Here is a 17,648-nt window from a genome sequence, read left to right on the forward strand (position 1 = left end):
CTAACTATTAGTTTGTTCTGTACTTTGTCTGAGTCTGTTGGTCTTTTTTTTTTAAAATAGTTCGCGCTTGAGTCTAAAACCCTATCATACAAGATTCAATATAAGATTCATAAAAAAGTGAATGACAAGCAAGATCTGCCTTTCAGAAGCTAGTTTAAACTCCACCTTGAATAATGCTTGGCATGCTGCATATGAGTCATAACACAGGGATACAGAAACGTAAAACAGGTTATTTTAACAATAGAAACAGATTAGACTGATTCTTGAAATGAAGGTTAAAGGACTGACACTGAAGTAACACTTCAGCACATTGTGTTCACATAGAACCAGGACAGGCTCACTCTGTCACATGGATGGGGTTAGCATCTTGCCCAGGGATATTTCACATGCCGACTGGAGTGGCCAAGGATTAAACCTTCAGATGACCTGTTCCACTGTGGCTACAGCCACCAATGAAACATTTTTAGTGCACATTTTTCATAACCACGTGTCTTTCTGTTCGAGTGCCTGGGTTGTTAACCAAGTGTTTTATGTTTTTGGTTCTTTGTCTAATGGGTTATAGGATTGTTCTAAGTTTAGATTCTCTTTGTGGTTTATGTTAGAGTTTTAGTCTTCTGGTTTCTGTCTGTGTTCCATAGTTGCTGTCTCCACTGTCAGCTGTATCCGCTTGTCAAGTCTGCGTCTCTGCGTCCCTTGTCAAACTCACAGGACTACAATCAGCTGGCCTATATTTTAAAAAAACTGGCACACAGTGCTGAGCTGCTTCTGAAATTAATCGTCCAGCTCTCAGGATCACTTGATCAGTATCATCCATTTGCTTGATATAGGTCTATTATAGTGACATGGCTCTTAATCAGTAGGGTTATATGTCTCCCAATTAGGGATGGGTATCGTTTAGGTTTTATCCGATACCGGTGCCAAATCGGTACTTTTGAAACGGTGCCGGTGCTCAAACGGTGCTCGAACCGGTGCTTAAAGAATGGAGAACACAAAATTGGTCCAAAAACCTCTCATGATCAGCTGGTTTTTGTAAAAAGATAACAATGTTAGCCTTTTCTGCAGCTATGGGGCATATATGGTATTACTCTTAGCTGGAAGCAGTGCTTAACCAATGGAAAAAATACAAACTTTGTCCAAAAACCTCTCATGTTTAGCTGTTTCCCTCTTTTTCTTTGGTCATTTTAGCCTTTTTGGCCAGGGTGAAGGGAGTATCTGCCATCAAACAAGAAGACAGCCGCATGTAGCTATGATGATGTTTGCTAGTTCACCTTACATGCATTAATGTAATAACGTGGTTAGCCTACTCAACGTAAATTACACACGAACAACATTAAGCTACTCACGCAGAGAAGAACGGCTGCTGCTGCCATCAAATACGGCGCATTTCTTGGCTTTTTAAAAAAAAAACGCTATGCGTCGCCAGGTGTTTCATCAGATTCGAGGTGTTACTTCCTTTGACAGTATCACAGTATCAGCTTAAAGCACTTGTTGCAGACTGCTGATTTTGCATCTTTTGCTGTGAAGTACAGCCAGACTTTTGACCGCTTCGCCTTGGGCATTTTTAATCTGTAGCTCTGCTCTAACAGAACGTACGTACCTGGGCCCGCCTACTATCCTCGGAAACGTAAAATGATTGGCTAGAAGTGTATCACAGCTCAGGAAAAAAAAGCACCGAAATAAAGCACCGAAATGTGCGCTGCTTTTCGGTCTGGTTACTACCGTTTATGTCAGAACTGGTGCCATCATGGCACCGGACACCGGTACACATCCCTATTCCCAATATTATATTTTTTTTAAAGAAAATAATTTGGATTGTTTGTATTTGTTAGCTCTATGGGCAGCATTTTTGTGTATGTGATCCCTTTTCTTAAATTAGATTTGCTATATACATGTAACACACCCCAAGCAAGAGGGCGGCTGACAGATTATGTCTGATTCTGAAAAAAACAGATAAATCATGAGATGGACGACAGGTAGTGTGTTTCCTCTCTCGTTTTTGCCAGATCTGAAGACGAGCAGTAGCGTCACACTAAACCATCTCACTGGGGCGGAAGTGCCCCCTTGTGGCGTAAATAGGGATCACACCACATGTTGGATCTCCAACAAAAATCACAAGATTAAGGCCCTTCCTTAACAAAACTATACCTAAAAGCTTATACAATATACAAAAATTAAATCACATAATGTGACCACACATTACAGTGTGTCACACGCTCCCTGACAAAATAAGAATGGCTCCTGGCATTCAAACCTCAATTTTTCTCAAAAACATTGACACATACACTTATTCAATATAACAAAGGTGTGTATATGTAAGGTGTGTAAGCATATGAAAGGTGAGGTGTAGAGCCTGTGGGTGTTGGAATATGATAAGGAACTGTCCATGATGGCATGTAGGGTGAGGAGAGCATTGCAACTGTAGGATGAGGCTGATACGATGGTTCACCCAGTGTTTGGTATGTCAGCATCTGCCTTGGTTTCCTCTCCCTAGTCGACCTTCTCATGTCGCTAGTAGAACATCGTGGAGGGGTGCGTGCAGACAGTTCGTCCTCATTTGGAATTGACAGTTCATCATCTGCGCTTTCTGATGGGACTCGGTCATGTAGTGAAAGCACCTCTGGAAAGTTGTCTCCTAGACTGACTTGATCTTGGCTGACTGGCCGGCCAATACAGCTTTCTTCCCTGACGGGTACCTTCGCATGACTGTTTTCTTCACCGGAGGCTGGGTGGGGCTGTTCTGCAGTAGATATCCTATGGTAAGTCTTTCCTTTGATGGGGTCTCTTTCTTTTACAGGAAGCCTCAACCAGAATTTTCCAGTACTCTCTTCAGAGTCTGAGTCACTTGTTTCAGTCTGTTGCCTCCTCCTGCCTCTGTCCCCTGGCAGGTTGTTTGATTTTGTTTGTCTCTTTGGTGTAGGTTCAGGAATGTGCTGTGGAGCCTCAACTGGCAAGTCATTCACAAGTAGTAACAAGTTACGGTGAAGCCAACACGTTCTCACTCCCAACTCGTCAAACGTGTGACGCATGGTCAGGCTCCCTCTGCTTCACTTATGGACGCGCAGGGTACCCCCCTCGCGTCGGGAATTCACGTGAAGGGTCCTCCGATTGAAGAGATTGCTGCGGAAGTGCCTGTTGTCGGTATATTTAGACATTTTCCAAATCACATTGTAGTGACGTATACAGAACACAATAAATTATATAATGTAAACAACTACCTGAAAAACAGGTAGAATGATACTTTTGTATCGTTTATTGCATTTATGGAGGGAGTGATGTATGCTGGGTAATGGCACAGCTAGCTACTGGGTTTATTCACCCGCTTCGGCTGTTATCAGTCCATACAATGGGCGTTATTAGCACAAATCAGTCCCATAGATATGGGCCATCTCCTGCTAGATTGTTCAGAAGGTTGTTCTCATCCATCCAGATGGAGGATCACTAACAGGAGCGTGGAAGACTCCAGAATCCACTCTGGCTGCAATCCGGTGGATATGCAGTGTGTACAGGTAAGACCATTTAAACGGACAGCATTTATAGAATGACCAAAGTCAGCGAGTGTCAGTAATGTTAATGTGGTTATGTTAGTAATACACCGAGTGCTAATATAACAGCTTTAAGATGCATTTGTAGATGTTATTACGTGTTTTACCGTCTTTATGGTGCTAGCTTAAAGTTACGGTGTAAACGTTAGCTTATATTGGAGTAAAGCTGTTACTGGTTAAACGATGTTAGCAGAAATATTAGCTTCTGTCATGACTGATGAAGTTACTAGTTAATAAAGTTTCCAGTAAAGTGTTTAATCGCAGCCACAGATTGACAGCAAATATCTCGATTAGCTTCAGTGCATCTGTAATAAATATGTGCAAGTTTCAGTGCTTCGTTTAAACTGTATGATACTTATACTGACCCAGGGTCAGTGTAAAATACAATCCTAGCTGTGTGAACAAAGCCTGGCTCCTTTAATCCTGCATGAAAAACCTCAGGATGCAGGTTATTATTACTCTTTCCTGCTGACACACCTGTCACACCTGAGAGTCAGCTAGAAACTTACAGTGACGTGGACATCATGCAAAGACTGCCAGACTCTGTAATACTGTAAATGATCAGTGACTCAGGTTATCACTAAACTTTAAACGGCACCTCTGTGTCTCTGTGTGCTGAACATCTAGGATTGAGTCAGGCTGCATTGACTGTGGGACTTTAATGTGTTAAAAGCAGGTTGAAGACAGCTCAGAAACATTTGAAGATTAAAATTTAGCATTATGGCTGCTGGTGGTTTGTAAAGCCTCTACTCAGCTGTATTTTTGTTACTAATTTATGTTTGTTGTTGTTTAACACAGATTTCAGAAGAGCAAAGATGCTTAATAGTTTAACTAGATTTCATTTGTCAGTGTGGGACTGCTGAGTCACCGGAAGAACTCATTTGATTCATTCTCCACATGATGTTCATATACAGAAATGTTTCACAGGAACTGATTTCTCCCAAAGGGTGAACTAGTGTGTTTCCATAGATTACCTCTGTATGAATGTACTTTTAAATGAAGGCAAGTGTTTGTCCTTTTTTGTTCCTCAGGTACAGTACGTGATATCAAGGGCAGGCGGTCAACACTGGGGGTAGACAAGAAGCAGACGTACTTCCAAGAGGGAGCTGCAGTGAGGTCAGAGGTCAGAATCTGAAACAGCTCAGGTTTATATTTTAGAGGTTATAAAAAAATCAAAATGTATTTATAAAGAAACCTTTAAATAATGGTCATAATTATGATTATTATAAGAAATATCAAACATTTAAGTGTTAGCCCTGCGATAAACTGGCAGCCTGTAAATGTCTGTCCTGTATCAGCTGGGATAGGCTTCATCCTCCCGCGACCTTGAATTGGATACATTGTATTCCAATTATGTAATCTGATCATTTACAAACTCAAGGTATCTAATCAAAATGTAAGTAATAATTATAAAATGGGAAAGCAGAAATAAGTGTGACATGAATGTAAATGTGTGAGCTGACATAGAGGACAGCTACATGTAGTCTGAAAAACCTTTGTTGTCAAGTTTGCAGGTCTATCAGCACGAGACATTCTTACATAGAAGAGACATTAAAGTCTCTAACTCAGTGAAGCATTATTGGTCCCGTCTGTTTGGATAAATACAGTAAGTTGATGTATGTCCATTTATTGATACATTTTCTTAAGTGCTTATCCAGTTCAGGATCACAGTGGAGCTGCAGCTGGATATGTTCACTAAATAAACCTTACAAAAGTTAACTATAAACCTGCATCCATGTACGTTGTTGTCCACAGGATGAGAAAATCAAACTGGAAGACTGTGGAACATGTTAATAAATGTATGTGTTTATGCCTGTGTCTTTCACAGGAGGCACTGGAAGGTTTCCCTAATAGTTCCTGGTGAATCAAAGCAGAACCATAAAGGTTGCTGGACTGCATGATGGCCTTACCCCTGAGCAGTGAAGATCAATCCCCGTGTAGTGATTCCTTGTGATGTCCCAGCAGCTGGGTGGGGCTGACTTACCTCTGATGCAGCTGCCGCTGATTGAGACTGCACCACTCCTATGTCTGCCTCCTCTGTGGCCGGAGCAGATGTCGATGGTATAGGATTCTCCTGTAGATTGACAATTCCACCTGTCACTATTCCTGTTTTTCCTTCCGGCCCCCACATGTTGCCACCCTCCAAAGTCACCACTGGACAAATATAAGGAGGGGGTGGGACACTCAGGAAGTCCTTCAGGCTGGGATATAACTTCCTCAGCTTCCTTTTTTAAGGCTGGCTTGATGTCGTTCACTTCCTCTTGCATCCAGTGTGAAACACCTTGGGAGACAATCATAAGCTTACAATACTTACTTTGTTTTTCCATCATAAGTTTCTTTTCAGCCTTTAATTTTCTCCCCTGGAAACGTCCTAAGGATTCCTCTTCAAGCTCCTTGATCCTCTTCTCACATTTCTCACCTTCCAGTTGAAAGATGGAATGCAGAGGGATTCTGTCCTCCAACGTTTTCTGTTGGTTTTCACATAATTCCTTCACTTCTTTTTCCAAATCTTGACACTGACGAGCAATCTCTTTTGAAGAGGTCCCTTCAGTCATTTTAATGGCTTTCTTCAATTGCTGTATTTGCTCCTTCAGTGGCTTGTATCTCTTTCCCCCACCAGGGGTCGCCTTTTCCTCTTCAGCCATTTTGCTTTTTGACCTCACTTACCTTACCAAAATGGCCGGTCTTAGGCTCCTCCCCTTGGGGTTACCTCGCTGTATTTCCCTTTCGGCAGTCAGAGTCTCACAAGCTAGTCAAGCTCAACTTCCGTTGGGCTCAAGCCTGAGAGAGAGAGAAAGAGACCGCCCACAGACACACACACACTCTCTAATGCTCCTTTACAAGAGTAACTTCACAAACTTCTACTGCAACAAGTTTAAGCACGCAAAGCCAGCGAAAATTCACTCTCACATTCACTTCCCTCACAACTACAAAGTTTTTACATGAGAAAACAATCCAGACAATCTACCATGCACACCGTTTTTCCCTCCTTATAACGAGAGACTTAACCAACCTTTAAAAAAAACTTTATATACACAACATCAAATAAAACACAGATCTCTGCCTTTTCCAGGTAGAGAAGAAAATACGACCCAACTAGAAAATCTCCCAGCAATCACACAAGGTTCTCAAATTTTACCAATATATTTATCACCACACTCCTATTTTACGGGAGTTTTACACAAGAGATCATTAGCCATTAAATCCTATTAAACCCTACTCACATTAGAAAATCACATACACAAGACTACAAAGTTTAGTTTATTTAATATACTGAAATCTTTTAACCACACTTCTAAACTCCACTTTTACCTAACCAACAAGAAGCTTAGAAGCACAGAAATGGAGAAATTGTATAGCTGCGGCCTTAGTTTCATCTGCTATACACACACACACCCCGCTCGTACTTGCGCGCGTGTGCCCGCTGCAGCACAGCACAACACAGCCCCCTCCTTTTTTCTCCAGCACTCATACACACACAGAATCCCCTCTGAGAGAAAGAGGAAGAAGAGAGAAAAGAGTTTTCCTCTCTTGGAGAAATTCAACAGACAGTTTCAGGCTTAACAGAAAGACAGTTTATAGAACTTATTCACACTTTATTTAGACTCACACATAGTTTATATTCTATGTACACCCGGGCCCGTATAAACATAAACACACCGCATGCCAGAACCACTTCTCTCATTTATTTCTCTAGCGGTGTTCCTATACTTTAGACTGATTTAAAAGCATCTATAGCCCAGGCCTCGCCTTGCTGATCAATTACACGCCTCAGGGACGCCACCCCGAGAGCGCTCGAATTCCTAAGTCCTAATTAATTTATAACCGCTTCCTGTCAGATAAAAAACAAGGATCTCCACCAGCCGTGTGAACTATCCCAGGTCACACTTTTGGCTTTACTTAAAGTTCACAAGTCCCCGACGTTAAGGTTACAGGCGGGTCCGCGACCCTGTCGATCAATCAATGCAGTATAAGACAGTCACCCATTGATTGTCTAGCCTTTTTACGGGCGTCCGAATCCCCGCGGAAGGCCAACTCCGAGCTTAAACATAACCACGCGTCCACAGCTATGGGTCGTTTGCCAAAACGCTGAACACAACTGCATTCCTAGGGGCCACGCCCCCGTTCTAAAAACCTTTAATTGTTTTTAAAAGCCTCACTGTGGGCACTCTGCCCCCCCAGTTTAGTTATCTGAGGCCCAAAACCGCGTTTTTGCTACTCAATAAAAACCAAATTTTCCCTACACTACCGGGCGACTGGCTGGCATCCAGTCAACCCACCTGTTCTTTAAACACTTTAAACCGTAATATCTTAACCTCATATAACCTCTTAACTCAAAATTCGCTCCCCCAATAAACAGCAATAAATTTTATCAGTCAAATGTTCCCCAAACTTTAAACACAAATTACCCCCCCAAAAAAAATCACTATGGACAAACACCAGAAACCCATACTGAGTGAATATTATTTTAATTAAATTTAGTTTTAACTTCCAATATAGCGCCTTTGGATAAAAATCAACAGGTGGCACTCACCTTTCTTATGTCGCCTGGCGTCACTCAGATAGGCTGCTGGCCTTCGCCCCCTTTGTCACCTCCACGACGAGCTGCTGACGCCACTCCTTCCCAACCGGGTTTCCGGCACCAAGTTGTTAAAGTTTTGGTTCGGTTTGGGTCAGAGAAGAAAGCAAGTCTCAGTCCGATGGAGGTGTCAAAAATGGTGATCTTTATTACACACTTTTGCGCAATCAGTGTGGGAAGACAATTTGCAGTACAATCCTTCGTCGAATGGAGCGTCCCGTCTCCTTATATTACCATTATGACATCACAGTTAGATTTTTACTGGAAATGATAACAATTGCCCTCCTCTTCAAAACATTGTCCTAATATAGACATGAACTGCTACTCTTAAAAGAAAAACAAGTGTGTATTACATTGTGCATTTTGTGAAAGTGTATCTATCAGAAAAACTGTCCTCAGACGACCCTCCTATTATTACTAAGTGTGTATGTAAACGTGCATGTGTTATACAAGTACGTGCATGTGGTTCCAGGCCGGCGTACGTGCAGAACTGAACGCAGACAGGCCTGAATCCAACAGGACTGGTGTGATTGCAATGTAGTGCAACAACTTTAATCATCTGTGTGCATTAATATTTGCTCAGAGTAACATAGATGTGATTCGGAGATTATTCTGTCAACTGATTCAACACTGGTACATGATTAATGATTGATACTTGTAATTATAACTGTGATCATAAGAATACAAAATAAAATATCTCCTGGTCACAGCAGTCATCCTGTTAAAGGAGGAACCAGTTAGAAGCTGTTTTCAAAGTAGCTGAGCAGATTTCATCTCAAGTAAGTGATTAACTGTTTGTTCATCTGTTCTGCCACTTAAAGAGCATTTAAGGACGTCTTTTGAGTGTCCAGTTGAATTAATTCTACTGGCTCTCATGGTCATTTGTTATTATAGACATATTTTTCATGTTCATCCAGCTATTTAGTAAATTCTATCTATTTAGTAATATCCGTCAGCTATAAAATGTAATATAAATATAAAAATATCTAAATATCTCCTGCCCTTTATGTTTTAATGATGTAAATCTGTTTACATTAGCATTCCTCACATATCAATGAGATGCTGTACAGTACAATCCTACTGACACAGCAGAGGGATAACGACGGCTATTCAACATCGTTACACGACACATTCGAGCTGCATGATGCAGACAAAGTGACTAAATCATCTTTTTGTGGTTTATTGTCTTCAAACCAGCAGACAAAGCTGATGGCAGAAGATGTCGGAGAAGAACTTCAGGCCGTGGACTGAAAAGGTATTTTTGTCTTGTTATCAAAGACATTTGGAGTGACGGCTTCTACAACTGGTTGTGCTAAAGTAAAGCTTACAGTCTAAGAAATCACAGTGTTGATATTCAGCACAAAGAGAAAAGCTCACTTGTTTGAATTTATTTACAATCATAGTTTTATAAATTCTGACTGTAAACATCTTTTACAGCTTTGATATTGTTTGACACTCGATATCAGGTTTAATTTAAAGGTTTCTGTGTCCCAATGAGCCATTTACACTGACCAGTGTCAGTTTAACTGTAACACATTCATTATTTAGATTCAACAGAGAAATAACTGAATGTAAAAATGGCAGCCCTCAGGCAGGTTTTTAGAGATACATGCATGCATTATGACATTTATATATCCCAGATAATTGTTATTCATCTAGTCATGGCAGACCTACCTCTTCCTCCCAAGTTAACTGCAACCCAAAAGAACTAGTGGGGCTATTTACACACTCACAGCCAGTGTGGGGTAAAAAGAGCCACCAAAAAGCTGTCAGCCACAGATGTGCTAGAAGAGTTAGAAACTCTACTTATGGAGAAACTTTCTAAGTCTAACAGGGGACAGGTACTCCTGCCCAAATAACATGATATAACCCCACATACAGCCCAGCCATAAAGTGAACCAAGTCATTTAGTTAAAGACAGCATGGGACCAAATGCATGTAACCAGCCTGCACCAACCTGACATTTCTTCCTCCTGAATTAAATGAATGAATGGATGAAAGTTAAATGACTACAAACCTAAAGCCACTAGTTCCCACACTGGAGCTCCCTGACACTGTGTGTTAACCGTATTTAGCTTGTATCAACAGTTGTAACAGGCTAAGCTACCTGAGACACTGCATTGAATTTGTTCCTGTCTTAATGATTTCAGCTGACTGGTTTCAGCTCAGATGTTCTGCTTTTTCCTTTCAGTAGATCAAAGCAGCTCGTGCTCCTTCTGCTTCCAATTTAGAAGAAGAAGAAGAAGGCGAAGGCTTCAGCGAAGTGGCGTTCATGGTCTCAGTGAACAGTCACGGTCACACACTGCATGTGGTTTTAAAAGCAACATGTCTGTTCACCACAACAATGGAGATGTGTAATATTAGTGCAGCTACGGTTTGTTCTTGAACATCAGTTCTGTTTTCTACTTTGATCACTTAGACCAAAAAAGTGTTGTTTTCAGATTCTTTCTTTTACATCTATAAACCACCTGTTCATTTTTTTTATTACAATTAGTTTCACATAAATGTTAGTGTTTCCTTTATGATCTTTTAATGCTTACACTACACTGTACACGTCTACATTAGAGACATTTCTGTTACCTGTTTCTGTTGACTCAGAGTTGTGAAATGTTCTTTTATTTGATACACAATATGAAGTTCATAATTTTCTTACAAATAAAACTCTAATGACAAACATGAACAGCTGTGCTTATTTCTGAGACATGAGTTTTTGAATGTGTTCATATTTAGACAGTGTGCATCTGTATGCTGAAACTGTAATGGTGAACCTGAGGTGATGGTCAACAGAAGGCAAATATATATCAATATAAAACAATATTGAAGTAATGTCTTTACCCTCTGCAGCGTGTGGACGCTGTGCACGCAATCACCTTATTCACTGTAGTAAACGTGCACCGCTAGCTCACGTGACTGTCTCCATGGTTACATCGTATATTATTAGCTATGTAAACAGCTTCCAAAGATACCGCCATAGCTCTCTGCAGCTGTAACACTTTCACACTTTGCAAATCATTTCACGTTTTTGATAGTTATGAAGACAGAATATGTTTTTAAGGTCATGCTAGGCGGTTGCTATGGTGGTTGCTGTGGACTCGGGTGGACCGCGTCCGATTCCTGTTATTAGCTGTCCGCCGCAGGAAGGCTGCGTTCCATTTACAAGTAGTGACAGTCTGCCGCAACTCGAACTCAAACCCTGCTTTGTTCTTTAATTATAGGCCTTTTATAGCCGTTCATGACACGCACACACACACATAAAGCACTTTGCCTCACCATGAGAATGCAAGTTTACCTAATCTAACCTTAAAGTATCTGATATAGGATAGAAAAATGAAGCAACCAGAGATTTAATGATGAAGACTCTGGGTTCTGTAGTTCACGTTTTACAGTCCTGAATGACTCTTTGCATATGATTTATTGAAGAGGACTTTAGAATGCACTTTATATTTAGCCTGTTGCTGTTTCATTTTTTACATTGTTGCTGTGTTATGTCATGAATAAGGTTCACCTGCTGGGGGTTTGATGGATCAGCTGGACAATACAGTCAAAGACAGACTTCATTCATCATATGCAAGAATCCTAGTTGGATTTTTGTTGTCACTCATGTTTTTGAACCAAATATTGAAAACAATTCTGACAGACTGGATACCTGGTCAGGGTGTACATTACCTTGTAGTCAAGCATCCCAGGACAGAGCCCTGCCCCACCATGAGCCTGGGTGGATACGTGGTTATTAATATAAAAGGACCAATACTGAATATGAATATTTCATGAAAATTGAATTATAATACAAATTAGTAATAAGGGTTTCTCTGCGCCCTTATCTACCCCATACTCAAAGAGCTGCGGGCAGAGAGGGTGACAGGAGAGGATGGCACTGAAGAGAAGATGCTCGGTTTCTGGAGTCTCCTGGTCCTGTCAGTATTAGTAGGATGCATCTGCTGTGTTTTCTCGTGGATGCTCACCTACCTTGACTCGTTCCAGCCTGGTATGGATTTCCCAACACTGCGGACAGTGGCCCACGTCAGAGACGTTTAATATTGATTACATATGTCTGAATTGCTAACCCTAACCCTAACCCTAGCTCAACAGACCACAATGCCCTGGACTGTCAGTATTATTACATGCTGTGAACATAAGTAGCTTTGATCACAGTTTATGTCGTAAAAGAGAAGGAATATTGGAAAGAAAGATCAACATTGTGATATTATTTCTTCCAAACTGACCAGAAACATGCTTGTCAGACTCTCACAGCAAAGGATCAGACTCACTGTGCATGACGGCTCAGGCCAATGATGTCTGTTAGATTGTCAGTTGTTTAGTGCTTCTGTACAGTTAGGGTCACGTCTCTATTTCAGAATAATTAATATGCAGAAAACACTAAAAGTTGATTGTCTTCCAATATTCTAGCATAATTAAAAAACTTTGACTTTGTAAGTACATATTATTAGTCCTAATGCCAGTATGATTCTTCATAACTCCTGCTTTGAAATACTGAACTTTAAAATTTACCTGATGAAAGATAATTTACAGTGGCACTCTGTCAGGATCATTCTGACTGTAAGATCACTGTATTAATCTGAATCCTTCTGAAATGTGCTGTGAATGAATGCTGATGCAACTCACTGTGGGAAAGCTGTTAATAAAATGAATCTGTGACACATGCAACACATTCACAGAGGAAGAGGACACAAAGGGAGGACACGCAGAGGCTGTGTTGAAGTCAGAAATCCAAATCTTTATTAAAAAACAGGCGGCGGTAACAAACAGGAAGACAAGCAGTCCATCAAACAGTCTACAGGGTCAAACATACAGAGAATTCAAACAGCAGTAAAAAATAACTGGACACTGAAAAACATACAGCAATGTGAGACGCAATAAAAGGAAGCAGCGCAGTATATTCACTGAATTATCATCAATTACAAAAGAGAAAAACGACGATTTCTAAGGATTATTTTCTTAAATGCAGTTAGAGTGTGGCTGGTAAAGATGGAAACATACAGAATGTAAACTGTGTGAGTTTGTGAACTTTGTTAGAAACAAATGAGGTAAAAAAAAACAACCCCAAAACAGACAAAACACAGAACGAGGCTCAGTATTCATTAATAATTAGAAAGAAACATTCTGGTCGTGGATTTTTACAGTCTTAGTTCCGCTCGCTGTCATCATTATAATCATCATGATCAATGGTGAGGTCCTGAGGTGGGTGGGGCTGTCTCTGGTGATGTCACCATGAAGGAACAGCATCTGGCACGTGTTGCTGAAACATCCCAGTACACTGGTGTAGTTTCCTCTCCAGCTGTTTGACATGTGACACTTGAACATTAAGGGGAAGAAAAAGAAACAGTGTTAGGTCAGGTGACCACATGGTTTCTAAAGTAACTGACAGGAAGTAACCAGGCCGTTAGAAATGGATGGCATGTGTTTAGAGTTACTGGAGTTGGGTAACTCTACTTACCAAAAGCAGAAGCACACAGATGAAGGATCAGATGCTGAATGTTGCAGGAACATGCTCATGTGCGGTGGTCATTCAGTGCTGCTCCAGCAGGTTAGACAGTCCAAGACTGATATGCTGCCCATCTGAGAGTTTGAAAACACACATGCAAAGATTTATTTTGTGTTACAGTCAAAGTTGGATGTTCATTTTTGTCCTTTAAAAATGTTTGTGTATTTGAAAGCACTAACATTTAAGGATGACTTGGATCGTCTCCTTTAAAGGGGAGACAAGTGTGATCTGATCTACGTCACTTTACCTGGATGATGACTCCTCCCCCCTCACTCAGAAACACTCCTAATATAACCAAGCAAATAAATAATATTGAAGATTTACTTACATCATTACAAAAACATCAAAAACATCTCCCTTTGATTCTATTTCTCCATTCCTGCTGAACATCAGGCAACAAATATCTCAATAAATCACAGTAAAATGTAAAGCACATATTTTCTTTGTCTAACCTCTGCAGAGCCTCTGTCAAGAAAAACATATCTGTAAGCATAAAACAAATATACATTTCATAACACGTCACTGGACAAACCTCGGTCAGTTGATTTCCTCTGTGCAGTGCAGACGAACATCAGTCAGCAAGTGACTCTGCTGGTTCTTCTGAGGAAACACCACCGTCTCTCCACACCGTCACCATCTGTGAGCACAAACTGCTGCTCTGCCAGCATGTAGGAATCACATATCACACACACAGGGGTGAAGAAACATTAGAGCTCAACTTTGGATACTTTAGATCTAAACAGATCAAAGTAGCTCTTAGTTTCAGCAATCAGACAAACAATGATACCAAACTGATTCTGTATGAATACAATATGGTATTTTCAATACAGGTGTCAAATTAATTTATTAACACTAATACAGATATATGTACATTTTTTTTGATAAATTAGTTTGCTAAATTATAAGAATATATATATATTTTTTTTTTCATTTAACAATTGCAACTGAAAGAAATTCAATATTGAACAAAAATATATTGTCACATTCTGAGCATGCTCAGCATGCTGACAGACTTGAAGTTGCTACAGATTTTAAGAAGTGATAATTATAGGGAAGAAACTTCTCCTTTTCATCCGTTTAATCAAACATTTGATGCCTCAGCTGTCTCAGTCCTGTAGCGTTCTGCAACTACAACTAACCTGAGGCTTGGATTTGGCTGCAGGTGCCCCTGTACATCCTTCTCAACATGTGGGTACCATTTAATCCCACTTCTTCCTGAGCTTTGCTTCATCACAAGACCAAAGGTGGCATCCCGTGTCACAGTCTTATCATCATCCAGAAGAAACATTTGAAGAAACATCATGCAGAAGAAACATTTACGCGCCTCCTGGTTTTGTTTTCTGATCCTGTGAAAAGACTGAGGACAACAAAACCCAGAGAACACGAGATACACAACATCCAACATTCAGACTCAACAGCCTCCATAAATGAAGAGCACCAGGTTGGTTCAGTTATAGTAGATATAAGCATACTTCACATTACTGGGTATGAATAATAATCAAGAGACAAACTTTGAAGATGCAGAGCATGATGTCCCATCATCAGACTGTAAACAAACATCCACCAGGCTTCTTTGTTGCCAAAATTGATGATTCTCCCATCAGGGATCAGTAGAGTGTATTAACCTGTGGTATAAGCAGCAGTCACTGAAATATTACTGTTTCAGACAAGAAATCTAGCACATAAAAGCCAGGGTGGGAGGGATCTCTGCAAACTGACTTACCTCTGCAAGTGTGAAGCTCAACAAAAATCTGCCTCTCCAGTCACAGACAAACAAAAACTCCAGCTGGGAGATAGAAAACGCTGTCTGGGTCTTGCTGGATGTTGCTGGTCAGAGTCCACACATTAGCAGAGTGCTTCTTGGTCCCACTGACCCATGTGGACAGCGACTGTGGAGAACTGTTCTGGAAAACAGAGAAGAGAATTAAAATAACAAAAGCCAAACAGGATTTCCACAAAGACTCTCTTGGAATCAGCAATCAAAAAAATCACTGGTTCATATTAAATATGAACAGGTTCCTTAAATGTACGCAGTTCAGATCTGATTTAATTTAATTTCCTTCACACAGCACATTCGTCCAGGCTGACAGGTAAACATAGAATTAATCTCAGGTAACATGACTCATAGTAGAGTTTCAGTAAGAAAGATTGCAGGCTCTAATATTATTACCACACAATCCAAGGACACACCAACAGCTCAGATTTGTAGAACTATTTAAACAAATGTCTTCTGAATATTCAATTCATGTTCACAGTGGGAGGGGGGGGGGGGTGTCATGGAATTTTTAAAATAAAGTCTGCAACACAGAAAGAGCTGTGATCAAGCTATTTATTACTGCGCCAACACACATCAAACATCACAGTTCAGTCATGTCAGCGCTGCCACAGAGGTCGTGCTCCTCCTCCTTTATGCATTCCAAGGAAGAGGGAGGAAGTTACAAACTGATCCTACCACACTTCACGTGTCTCGCTATGAAACCTAACGGATCAATGGTTAAGCTGTTTTGTGCCCTTGGCCTTATCACCACCTGTAAAGGGAGTTGTTTTCTCAAACTGCTGACGCTGAAGTAAGTTCATCTAGTTTTAGAAACTTTCACTGAACAGTAACAGTGTCACAACTAAGCACATGCATAAGCACTTAAATACTTTAAATGAGAATAATAGAAAATTTCTATTACAGGAGCTAGAGCCTGTCCCAGTAGTCACAGGTAGAGCACACCTGGACAGGTCACCAGTCTGTCAGAGGACTAACACAGAGACAGACATCAGAGTAACAAATCTATTTAAAATTAATGTAAGTTTGCTGCAGCTGTATGTATGAACATGTGTTTCTGTGCTCACAGTCCACCTCTCAGGAACCTGCAGTTCACTTTTAGTCAACTTTAAACAGACCTCACAAAAGGCTGATGTGGCTGGATCAGTAGTCTGATTTAAGTACGATACCTTTGGCCAGGGATTAATCTGGTGCATCGCTTCACTGCAGTCTTACGTATTTTCCCCACACCTGAATAAAAAATACTGATATATACAAATAACAGCTTCAGCTGATGCAGCCTGACTCAATCTTAAATGTTCAGCACACAGAGACACAGAGGTGCCGTTTAAAGTTTAGTGATAACCTGAGTCACTGATCATTTACAGTATTACAGAGTCTGGCAGTCTTTGCATGATGTCCACGTCACTGTAAGTTTCTAGCTGACTCTCAGGTGTGACAGGTGTGTCAGCAGGAAAGAGTAATAATAGCCTGCATCCTGAGGTTTGTCATGCAGGATTAAAGGAGCCAGGCTTTGTTCACACAGCTAGGATTGTATTTTACACTGACCCTGGGTCAGTATAAGTATCATACAGTTTAAACGAAGCACTGAAACTTGCACATATTTATTACAGATGCACTGAAGCTGATCGAGATATTTGCTGTCAATCTGTGGCTGCGATTAAACACTTTACTGAAAACTTTATTAACTAGTAACTTCATCAGTCATGACAGAAGCTAATATTTCTGTGCTAACATCGTTTAACCAGTAACAGCTTTACTCCAATATAAGCTAACGTTTACACCGTAACTTTAAGCTAGCACCATAAAGACGGTAAAACACGTAATAATATCTACAAATGCATCTTAAAGCTGTTATATTAGCACTCGGTGTATTACTAACATAACCACATTAACATTACTGACACTCGCTGACTTTGGTCATTCGATAAATGCTGTCCGTTTAAATGGTCTTACCTGTACACACTGCATATCCACCGGATTGCAGCCAGAGTGGATTCTGGAGTCTTCCACGCTCCTGTTAGTGATCCTCCATCTGGATGGATGAGAACAACCTTCTGAACAATCTAGCAGGAGATGGCCCATATCTATGGGACTGATTTGTGCTAATAACGCCCATTGTATGGACTGATAACAGCCGAAGCGGGTGAATAAACCCAGTAGCTAGCTGTGCCATTACCCAGCATACATCACTCCCTCCGTAAATGCAATAAACGATACAAAAGCATCGTTCTACCTGTTTTTCAGGTA

The 17,648-nt window shown here is 40.7% G+C and overlaps 2 long non-coding RNA genes across 11 annotated transcripts; one reads left to right on the forward strand and one right to left on the reverse strand.

Moving 5' to 3' along the window:
• The first annotated feature begins 8,828 nt into the window (after positions 1–8,828).
• Positions 8,829–10,801, forward strand: LOC120743235. 2 transcript variants are annotated; one of them, XR_005698115.1, is made up of 3 exons: positions 8,829–8,900; positions 9,319–9,376; positions 10,313–10,801. It is a non-coding gene; the product is annotated as an uncharacterized LOC120743235 (long non-coding RNA). The 2 variants fall into 2 exon arrangements; XR_005698116.1 differs by having other exon boundaries at positions 8,830–8,900; positions 9,322–9,376.
• Positions 10,802–12,831: 2,030 nt separating this feature from the next.
• Positions 12,832–17,418, reverse strand: LOC120743234. Of its 9 annotated transcripts, none has more exons than XR_005698108.1 (8): positions 17,355–17,402; positions 16,568–16,628; positions 15,348–15,528; positions 14,764–15,249; positions 14,157–14,282; positions 13,804–13,909; positions 13,577–13,698; positions 12,832–13,434 (listed from the first exon to the last, which is right to left on the reverse strand). It is a non-coding gene; the product is annotated as an uncharacterized LOC120743234 (long non-coding RNA). The 9 variants fall into 9 exon arrangements; XR_005698113.1 differs by having other exon boundaries at positions 15,348–15,523; positions 17,355–17,395; XR_005698110.1 differs by having other exon boundaries at positions 15,795–16,628; positions 17,355–17,391.
• Between the last annotated feature and the right edge of the window lie 230 nt (positions 17,419–17,648).

Source organism: Simochromis diagramma, unplaced genomic scaffold (genome assembly GCF_900408965.1).
Source record: "Simochromis diagramma unplaced genomic scaffold, fSimDia1.1 OVJJ01000437.1, whole genome shotgun sequence".
NCBI classification, from domain to species: domain Eukaryota; kingdom Metazoa; phylum Chordata; class Actinopteri; order Cichliformes; family Cichlidae; genus Simochromis; species Simochromis diagramma.